The sequence below is a fragment of the Corvus kubaryi genome, unplaced genomic scaffold (genome assembly GCF_017639235.1).
Source record: "Corvus kubaryi isolate FWS band 111438036 unplaced genomic scaffold, C.kubaryi_AGA036_p1.0 67, whole genome shotgun sequence".
In the NCBI taxonomy this organism is placed as follows: domain Eukaryota; kingdom Metazoa; phylum Chordata; class Aves; order Passeriformes; family Corvidae; genus Corvus; species Corvus kubaryi.
In genome coordinates this window covers 5721765-5729167 of record NW_024582055.1, presented here as the reverse complement: position 1 = coordinate 5729167, position 7403 = coordinate 5721765, and the positions used below count along the sequence as shown (strand labels likewise).

The window sequence follows — 7403 nt, the reverse complement described above, 5'->3', positions numbered from 1 at the left end:
AGCCTTTTAATCCAGGTGCCCAAGGATGGGCACCCCTCGGGAAACTCTGCGTGGTGCAGCTTCTGGAAACCTTGGGGGCATTGAGGGAACATGGAGCTCAGCACCAGTGTTGACAGTGTGCAAGGATCACATGATAAAAGGTACCTATACACACACAGAGCCACTGTTTTGGTTTTCTCTAGTGTGCTACTGAAGGCTGTAGGATGCACGCCTGGGTGATTTTAAGAAATTCAGGTGTTCTATTATGCCTGGGTGATTCTAAAGAAATGTGTTTGTCTTACTTGGCTACACCTGGCAGTCAACTCACGGCCACCCGTGTTCAAAAATGTCTAAAAATTCACTTTTTATCTGGCTTTTGGGGGCCGGTTTTCTTCACCTGCTTTGGAGGGCACAAAAAACGGGCGGGAAAACGAACAGCCCGTTACCGGGCGACTCGGCCAGCAAACCCCTCCGGTGCCTCGCAGTTAAGCGCTGCGAGGACAAGGGCGAGCGGCAGGTACCGCGGGCGCGCAGGCGCTCGCTCTCCCAGCCGTCGGCGGGCTGGCAGCACCCCTTCTCCCGACGTAACGGGCAACTAACCGCGCCGGGGGCAGGATCCATTAGCGAGACTCCAATTTCGGGGCCGTGTGTCCGCCAGCTCCACAAGGTACCAGCGCCGGCCACGCCCGCGGCCGCCACCGCGCCGAGCACATCTGGCGGCTCCAGCTGTGCCCGCGCCTGCGCGCGCCGCGGAGGGGCGGGCGCGGCTCCCCGCACACACACACGGGGCAGACGCCGCCCCTGCCGATTGGCGGAGCGGCACCTTGGTCCCGCCCCCAGGGGGGCGGACGGCCTCGCCATTGGCCGCGCCGGCCGGCGGCGCCTTTCTATTGGCTGCGGCGGCGCCGTGGGCGGGGCCGCGCTTTACCGTGAGGTGCGGGAGGACCCCAGCCGCCGCCGCCACCGCCGCCGCCGGTTCCGGGTCCGCGGGGGAGAAGCCGCGCAGGGCCATGGCGTAAGTGCGGGGGGGAGCCGGAACCGGGCTGCGCTCCGCTTCCCACCGGGATGGGCCCAGCGTGCAAGGGTCGGCCCTGCCGCTCGCCCTGGGCCTGCCGGGAACACGCAGTCGCCTCCGCGCCGGGAGGAGTCGCGGTTCGGCGTGGGGCTCTGCCAGGCCGGGACGGGGAGGAGGTCTGGTGCCCATCCGTCCGCCCCGGAGGGCGGTGTGCTCACCTCCGGGTGCCGGTCCCGCCTTGCTTCCCGTGGTCCCGGCCGCTTCCTGGGGGAGCGATGCTGGGGGAAGCCCCTCCGGTGACGGGGGTTCCGTGTTTTCCCTTTGGAGCGGGTTAACGCCGTGCAGAAAGGGTGTGAGACCAGGGGGCGGGAGCTCAGGCGCCTCCGGTTGTGTTTGGCCTGAGAGGGAAGTTTCCCTGTGCTGGTCCCTGGGCGGTGAAAGGCGATCTCTGCCAATGCCTCTGGTCCTGAGAGGGTTTAACGCACACACAGGGATTTAACACGACGTGCACCTGCTTTTTGGTGTGTCTGAAGCTGTCATGGTAATAATACATAATTATGTTATCATAACGTGCTTGCACTTTGAATTATCAATAAAAAACCCGATGTAATTATCAATGTAACATGTGCATACATGCATATTATACACGACATAACACTGATACGGTGGAGGTGTGTTTTGGAGGTGGCTGTGTAGCAAATATCCTAATCACAATTTCCATCTGGATTGGTTTTCCCATCTTAAGACACGTCTCCCCAGCAGCCTTTACTCAACTTTGTGAAAACTTCCGAAGTTGGTAGTTTGCTGCAACATGTAACTTTATCAGGCTTAATATTCAAAAGGCCACAATTGTTGCCATGTGAGTTTTTCTGTTGTGTCACTTAATCCATTAATTCTGCTTTTCTGGCTTGCTCTTTTTATTGCAGCCATGCAGGGTTTCCCCTCCCCCCTGCTTTTTACTAGCTAAACAATGGGGCCAGATATTTTGGCAACTGAGAAGAAAAACTGGAGTGTAGGAGTATTCCTCTTGTTTGTAAAAGTATGTTAATAGGTTATTCAAGCAGTCATTGATAAAAACAGTATTGAGTGTCCAGTTAGGCAGTTGACTCTGAATGGGTGTTCAGGGATGTTTGTTTAGGATCATGGCCTGGACTTGCACGTTTTCACAGTGTTCATGAATAGGTTTTGCTTGTGGTGGATCATCTGGAGTTGACTGTGCAAAGGTATGGACACATTTAGGGAGAGCTCTTACCCTTGTGCATGGCGTGCTGAAGTCACTCATCCTTTTGGGAATGCTGTTAGAGACCTTTGGCATGTGAAATGTGCATCAGCTGCTGTTTGGTGATTGTTCTTTTGCACCATTTTACCCTGTGGGAACTAGGCAAGAGGTTAATGCTTTTGGTTAGCAGTGTGCAGTTATCCTGTGTTTACTGTGAAGTGTAATACCTTCTCCTAGTAACTTCTTATCTTCTCATATCACTTATCCTAGCACTTGTTGCTGCACCAAAATCGTTGTGGTGACTCCAGGCTGGGATGAACCTATACATAGTTCCCTTAAGGATGATGGTATATGTAGCTATAAGACTGATTCTTAGTTTGATTTGTGGCAGGCTTCCCCTTTCCCCAAATTGTGGTGATGTGTCAGAGGAGAAGTTTAGAGGAAGATTACTTCTTGAAAAATTCATAGGTATGGAGTAGGTGACTTAGTTTCATAGAGAATTTCAAAGGTACAGTGCTGTAGCTCAAATTGGAAATGGGGAGGAAAAAAAAAGTTATTGCCTTGTTGTTAAGACCAACAGCAAAGGCTCCAAAGGCAATATTTTGATTTTTCTCTTTAAGTTGAGGAGTGTGCATGAGGGAAATTCTTATTTATTTCTACTGTTGTGAGCCTCTGTGTTCTGTTGTTTGTGAGTTTTGGGCTTGGGGTGGTTTTTTTTGTTTGTTTTGTTTTGTCCCTTTTTTTCCTCTGCACCGTCAAAACCTGGCAATGTAAGCAGGAAAAGAACCAGCTCCCCTGAACAAGTCTGGGAGGCAAGGTTAAGAAGTATATTTTTACTTTTTAGAAGTTAAATGAAAAATCATCCCAATTCAATCAGGGATTCCTAGGCTAGCAGTGGAAGTAGTGTATGTTGGTTGCCATGGCAGGAGTTTGTCTTTGATTTCTTCTGTAGGGAAACTCATGTCCTATACCATTAAAAATAGATAAATAAAAGATACCACTTGTGCTGTGAACCTCTACCTCGTTGGGTAGGCTATTGTGAGAATGATTTTTATCTTACACTGACAGTTCCTTTGAGTATGCTTTAATCTCGATTTAATTAATTTTGAAGTAGACCTGTTATTTACTAAGCTACAGTAGTGCAAAATTTGTTTGACTAAGGGTGTCTACACACCAGCTCAACCAGGTGTGGCTGTGCTGGGCTCTGCTTTCAGTTCAGCTGTTTCTGCTGGAGGTTGTAGTAGGATTTCATTAGTATAATTAACGCTCTAGTTTATTTTGTTTACAGTTTACCGCTAGTGGGACTCCAAGCACTGGCAGACAGGGAGGAAAATAGACCTGAATCTTTTTTCTTAAAAAAGCCCAGAGGTGCTAATTTTAATTTGGTACCAGTTATGAAGGCGATGCAATGTGTCCTGTGGCAGAATTGCTCTATGGGTGCTGTCACTTCTCTCAGTTTTTTTGTGTGGGTTTTTTTTTGAGAACAACTTTCCTTCTCTTCCTTCCTCTTTCCTTTGCTTGTTGACTGAAGAGTAGCTGAGTTTGCTAAGCAGTGCTGGGATGGGTTTGAAGTGTTTGACCTAGCTGGAGCATTTTGGGAGAGATGCCAAGGTTGGCAGCTTTTTGTTTTGTGAGATGTGCCTAATGTGCCTCTGGGTGCTGACAGTGTAAGAATACCCTGAGAGGAAAATTCAGTCCAGTTGTGTCTACATTTGTGAGCCTCCTTTATAATATCAATTACTTATCTAAAGCTCTGGTTTCATAACAGAAGTGCTGGAGACCCTTTGAAAGGCAGTGATGGAGCGGGTAATGCAAAAATGCCTTTTCTTTCCATTAAGGAATTGCCTTGGGTATGGCTTCTTTTTTGGAGATGTGAGGCATCCAGACATATTATCTACATACATTTATTGAGACCAGGGGGATTTGCCTCCTGTCATTTAATGTGTCACTTTGGGTGTAATTGTAACTCCACTGATTTGTAATTGCTGTAGAAGTTGGGAGTTGAGTATCCTTGGAATTGTAGTTAACCTCTAATAACACCGATTAACATATATTTGATAAACACTTGATTTCTGTGAACATCTGAGGGATATGTCTGGCAAATTTAAACTCCTAGTTTATTCCCCCCGTGAATTCCAGCAGTAATAAGGGAGTTGGCAATGTCCATTATCTCCCTACCCACTTTATGACCATATAAAAGGTTTTTTTTCCTCGTTATGAAATTCTGTTTTTTCCCCCCACCTTTGGACACCCCTTTTATTCAGCTGTTTCTACAAGGGTGTGCCAGGAAAACAGTGTTACAAAGGATGTGGTAGACAGACATTTCTTTTTCTTTCTCCTTTTCTTGCCCCGATCAAGACCCATGTTACCCTAATGCTTCCAGGCACTGACTAAAACATTTATTGCCTTTGTCTTCAGGTGTAGGTGCAGGACAAACCTTTTACAGGTGCTTGCAGCTGCCAAGTGACTGCACTCTGGTGACCGAGAGCCCAGTCATTGAGCTTGTGGTTTCTATCCTGCCAGCTCTTGCATATATGCATGCCTCCTGTAAATTTTTAATGACTTAGCTCAAGCAGAGGTTTGTTCTTGGTGTTGAGTTAATTTGCCAGGCTGAGGTTAAAACGAGTTTACCTATCTGATGTGATTGAAATGAATTTATAAAGATTGGGAGCAGCTGCTTTTGAGTATTTGGCTTTTTAGGAATTGAATATTTGTGATGAAAATTGGATTGGGCTTGTAACACTGGAAGCAGGCTGAAAATGAAGTGCATCCCCCCAGGATTATAACTTCCCTTGCATCTTTTTTGTACCGTGAAGAATGGATTAATATGTGACACAAGTAATTAAAAGTCACTTTTTAAAGTCTGTTAAGTATGTGTTTTTGCTATAAAGACAGCCTGGCTGACCACGAGGTCCAACTTTACAGTAATATCAAACCCTCACATCTTCAACCCAGTCCACTGTCTGCTCTGAGTGTGCTAAGTGCTCCAAACATGCACAACCTGAAAAGCAGGCTCTGAGTATTTCAGTTTGGGTATCATAAATAAGGGATTTGGCCTTTATCTCTCCTTGCTTCAGATACTCATTTGCAGAAAGACAACTACACAACGCCCTAAAGGACTGCTGGAAAGATAAAATGAGTATCAGTGTTCTATCACCTCAGTGACACAGAATACCTTTTCTCCTGTCTTCTTCCCAGGAGAAAGCTAATACATTTTGTATTTATTAACGTGGTATGTGGTAAATGAGAGCCACAAGTGATACAATGAATAGTAAAAATAAGGCAGGAGGGAAGGCAAATAAATCCAAACACTTACCATGGTTTTGAACTATATTTCAGTATGCTGACTGAGCTGTTCATCACATAACAGCAGAGACCTTGAGAAAAGATTATAATTAAACTCAGAGGTACAAATTTGAAGTTCTGGGTTTCTGTTCCTCTTCGTTACATTTTCTTTTGTGTATTTGCATGGTTGGCAAGAGTCAGTTTCACACCCTTGGGTCTTATCCTTCCAAGAGTAGTTCCGTAATGTTAATACAGCAGGCAGCATGAAAGAACATTCCAGGCTCAGCAACCTATGGATCATTGTTCCTGGGGAGTGCAACAGTTTGGTCTGATTGCAAGTTAACATTGCACACAGGAGTAAATGTAGCAGAGTGTGGGCAGTGAGAAGCCTGCAGGCGTCAAACCTATGGTTACAGTGTATAGGATGCGGAAGGGGAAGGCTGGAAGGTGGTTACAGTGTATAGGGTGTGGAAGCTGCAGGACTGTTGTCAGAAAGAAATGCTGGTTGCTGAAAGTAGCAAATATCTGTCCTGGAAAGACTGCGTCTCTTCCTTTAAGCAATCCTGGTGATCCAGATCTTGTCCCTTTATCCTCTGGGCCTTATAAATGCACAGGGACCTTATGAACAGTGTGTACTCCTGAAGTCTCTGCTTGCATCCCCTTTCTATTACATTACACAGAATCACCAGGTTGGAAGAGACCTCTAAGATCATTGAGTCCAACCCATGCTCTAACACCTCAACTAAACCATGGCCCCAAGTGCCACATCCAGTCTTTTTTTAAACACTTCCAGGATGGTGGTTCCACCACCTCCCCGAGCAGACAATTCCAGTACTTCATCACTCTTTCTGTGAAAAACTTTTTCCTGATATCCAACCTATATTTCCCTTGGTGCAGCTTAAGACTGTGTCCTCTCGTTCTGTCAGCTGCTGCCTGGAGGAGGAGACCAACCCCCACCTGACTACAGCCACCTTTCAGGAAGTTGTAGAGAGCGATAAGGTCACCTCTGAGTCTCCTTTTCTCCAGGCTAAACAATCCCAGCTCCCTCAATTGTTCCTCATAGGGCTTGTGTTCCAAGCCCCTCACCAGCATTGTTGCCCTCCTCTGGACGTGTTCAAGCATCTCAACGTCCTTCCTGAACCGAGGGGCCCAGAACTGGACACAGTACTCAAGGTGTGGCCTCACCAGTGCCGAGTACAGGGGAAGAATGACTTCCCTGGTCCTGCTGGCCACACTCTTTCTGATACAGGTCAGGATGCCATTGGCCTTCTTGGCCACCAGGGCACACCGCTGGCTCATGTTCAATCGGCTGTCGACCAGTACCCCCAGGTCCCTTTCTGCCTGGGCATTGTTAAAGATTATGATTAATTCATAATCTAAGTGGATTATCAAGTACCTGATTCCTCTGAGAGGTGTGTTGAGAGCTCACATCCAGTGCAGGCGTTGCAACTGCCTGGTTTTGGGTGGTTACACTTTGATTCCCAGCATCCTCTTCCTCAGGGGACTTGATCAAGGGCAAAGACTACCCTAACAAAACAGAAAAAAAATAAATAAGTGGGGCAGGTTGTTAAAGGGTCATCTTTGAAGCTCCAAAATGATATATTGTCACATGATTACTGATAGGGGGTTCCTGAATTTATTTGCATGCAGGTAGCAAATGTATCCCCCCAAAAAATTCCAAGTATGTGCAGTTTATGTTTATGGTTAGTGATGACAAAAAAATGATGAACACTGTCTTTATTTAAGTAGCTAAGTATCAAGATTCAATACTTTCAGCCTCCAAGTTGTCTTGCCACAGTCCTATTTCATGGTTTTTAATGTCCTGTCTAAGTGTCATGTAATGCTGGGTGACAATTTCTTAGGAAAAAGCCATGGTTTGCTTCCTTGAGGAGTTCAATATTAGTG

At 46.7% G+C, this 7403-nt stretch overlaps 1 protein-coding gene across 11 annotated transcripts in view; it reads left to right on the top strand.

The window, feature by feature from the left end:
* The first annotated feature begins 894 nt into the window (after positions 1 to 894).
* Positions 895 to 7403, top strand: part of KIAA1109 (KIAA1109 ortholog) — an 88908-nt gene continuing 82399 nt past the window's right edge. For all 11 annotated transcript variants that reach the window (XM_042048587.1, XM_042048583.1, XM_042048584.1 and 8 more), the window contains exon 1: positions 895 to 994. The gene's annotated coding sequence lies outside the window, so the exon portion shown is untranslated. The remainder of the gene's footprint in view (positions 995 to 7403) is intronic.